The following is a 3,225-nucleotide window of genomic DNA, read 5'->3' on the forward strand; positions in this document are numbered from 1 at the left end:
TCCCCTTCCCCAGCAAACCATATTCTTTGCCACAAATATGTATAGTCCACCATCGGCCACATCACAAGGCAGCCTGAGTCCGTCGCCTACATCTCTATCAGGGGGTGGGCTGGGACCCCAGATCCTTTTCAAAGGATACATGGTGGGGGGAGGGGATGTCAGAGGACCTGGGTTGAAATCAAACAATCATTTATTATCTGCGCGGCCTTGATTAAGTCTCTAGGTTTATTTCCTCTTCTGTAACAGAAGGGGCTTGGGCTCTGATGTTACTGAGTCAAACATCCCCGAAACAGCCAGCTGGTCCTTCTTTGGCAAGGGACGACCCGTCCAGCAGACTGCGCAGGCGCGACAAAAAGCGTGGCGGCGGGGGAGGGAAGGAGGGAGAGAGGCTCACTGACAAAGGAGGTGCCCCGTGATTGACGAGGCTGCGGAAGGTGCCTCGCGCCTCTAGCTCCTCCGACATAAACTCCTGAGGCTCGGGCCTTTACTTCCTCCTCCTTTTACTGCTCCCCCAGGCTGCTTTTCTGCTGCTCTCGCGGCATTTCCGAAGACGAGAAGTACGCCGAGACTTTGACGAAGCACCCGCTCGTGGGCAAACTGCGCAGTCGCGAGGCGTGCGCGAGTCAGCTGGGGCGGTTTGGCTTGCGCGCTTAGGCGAGGTTTGTGCGGCGGTTGTGAGGGGAACGCGGGTTTTCTCCAGCCGAGGCGGTCGGTGCCTCCCGATGTTGGTCTGGGTCGGGGGGAGGGGGAGCGGGCAGGGCCGCAGGAAAGAAGGGTGGGGAAGGGGCCAACAGCCACAACCCCCACTGTCTATTTTGACTCCCGACCCGATGGGATGAAAGGGGCTTGGGGCCAACGGCGAGGACCTGGAGCCTAAGGCCTCCCAAGGCTGAGTAAGCCTCGCCGGGAGAGAGCCCGCTAAATTACCCCCAAAATGGGCCGTGGAGGTAACCCAGGCCTCGGTTCGAGGTCAAACTCCAGGAGAGACGGGGCCAACAGACTGAAGAAAAGGATCCCCGAGGGCCTTATGGTGACTATGTAGTTTGGTGGGGCAGATAGATGCAGGACCCAGGTCTGATTTCCCTGGGGAGGAGGAGGAGGAGGATGGCTTCCGTAATGGTTACAGGTTGTTATTATCAGTGATAAGATGGGGGCTTTAAATAGAATTTTGCTAAGATTAGGGGGGTTTTGAGGGCTTAGGAAATGTGCCAGGAGTGGTTTGAATACATCCATAGGCTTATCCCCTGTTACTGTTATTAAGAACACAGTGGGGATAGAACCACATCGCCTGGTTAGATGCTAAGCAAATGCTTAGTCCCCCACTCCATGTGCAGTGCGGCACAAATGTTGTCTCATTTAATCCTGAGTCAAAAAGATTAGCTATTAAATTACCTTCTGTTCTAGGATTCTAAGGTTATAGCTCGTAAATACTTTTAAAAGCAATTTCTTTGTCTTAATTGTATTCAAATAGGTGATAATCTTGTCACAGTTAAAAGTGCCACCACCAGGCAGCACAAAACATCTGTGAAAATACTGATTGCTGAATTTAATTTCAATTTTATTCTCAATTCAAAATGTTTCTTATATCGATAGAAACACCACCAGAAGAAATACTAAGAGAACTAGTTTGCATGCTAGGTACTTTAAATGATCTAAAGAAAGATATGCTTTCAGTCAAAGAAACGTGTAAGGAAATAAGGGGAAACTATATTGAAACAAACATCCTCATGGATAAGATATTGCTGGAATCAGCAAAAATGAGAAGTGATATAGTACAGCAAATAGAAGAAACAAAATGGAAGAATAAGCTCATGATGTAAAACCTGTTGCTAACACTACAAGAAAAAGTGACCAACCTTGAAGACAAATGCAAATAAGCTTCAGAATAATTCAAGTATATCAGAGGGGACTGAAGAAGAAAAATATGTGAATAACATGAAAAAAACCTCATAAGAAAATTTTCCCTAAGTTACAGCCTGAAATCAGAAAAATATTCACTCTCAACCAGAAGGAACAAGTTTCTAAGGCACATTTTCATCAGACTCTAAAATCCAAGGCACAATCTTCAAAGCCTCGAGAAGAAATCCTGTCAAAAAAAACTGATTTACCTTTTATCACACTGAAGTTAAAACCATAGAAAAAGTGATGTTGAAACAGAATATAAAACCAAAACATAGGGATTTGGATTCTAGAGTCAAACTTGAAGCAAACCTACACATTTTTTTTGAAGGCAGAAGAAAAATGTTTTAAAAATTAAGCCTTCAAAGAATTCTTTGAAAAAAGAATAACTATGAGCAAAAGGGAATCAGGATTCCCTTGGATAGATAAGTAGTTAAGATATTCAACAAAGCATTCCTAAAGGATGTTAAGGATAGTTTCTATTATAAGATAAAACTTAGAAATATCTTAAAAGATGTAGAATTTAACATTGTATTAAAAAATAAACATTCATTAAACTATTGTTTGGAATACTCCTAGAGGTTGGATAAAATATAAGGTTTCTTTATGAAAGATTAGTCTTATGTAATATTAGTATTGATAAAAGTACATTTCAGAAGATAATGGGGAAATAGCATTTCATAATGAAATCTGGCTTTGACTAAGTTAAAAGGTGGTAGAAAAGATAAAATCTTAGTGTAACATTAAATATTGTGAATTTGAAAATAGCTTGTCTATAAGAGACATCCAAAAAGAGATTAGAAAGACTTAAGATCATAGGAAAGATATTTATTATACCTTGGTAAGTACAAGATTAAAAAAGTAGCTAATGAAAAGATTTAATCAGGGAGATAAGAGTATTAATGGTAGAAAGATTAGCAAACTAAACCAAAAAATATTTTAGATTCTTACACCTCAAACACAGCAAATTGATTAAACTTATTTAGGAGAATAATATAACTCTTATGTTTCCTGGTAATTATAACAATTTTTAAAATTACATTATTGTTTATATGTGGTAGATTAAGGAAACAGGTAAATTGTAAAATTAGACAAAATGCTTTACCAAATTGCAACATGAAGTTAGAAAAAAATTAAAATGCACATTTTTAAGTATATAGTAACTCATAAAATTGTTCTTTCTCACAAAGTTCAAGCAAATTTGAAAAGATGAATTCTATACTGTTTCTGACAAAAATACAATAGTTAGAAACATTTGTAGAATAAGAGTATTGATTCGAAGAAAGAAAAATGCAGCATAAATAATAACAATCTATAAAATGCTAA

General features: G+C 40.1%; 1 long non-coding RNA gene across 1 annotated transcript; it reads left to right on the plus strand.

The window, feature by feature from the left end:
- Positions 1–606: 606 nt before the first annotated feature.
- Positions 607–2,460, plus strand: LOC127563227 (uncharacterized). Its single transcript, XR_007953927.1, has 2 exons — positions 607–659; positions 1,472–2,460. It is a non-coding gene; the product is annotated as an uncharacterized LOC127563227 (long non-coding RNA).
- Positions 2,461–3,225: the final 765 nt, after the last annotated feature.

The sequence above is a fragment of the Antechinus flavipes genome, chromosome 4, assembly GCF_016432865.1.
Source record: "Antechinus flavipes isolate AdamAnt ecotype Samford, QLD, Australia chromosome 4, AdamAnt_v2, whole genome shotgun sequence".
NCBI lineage: Eukaryota > Metazoa > Chordata > Mammalia > Dasyuromorphia > Dasyuridae > Antechinus > Antechinus flavipes.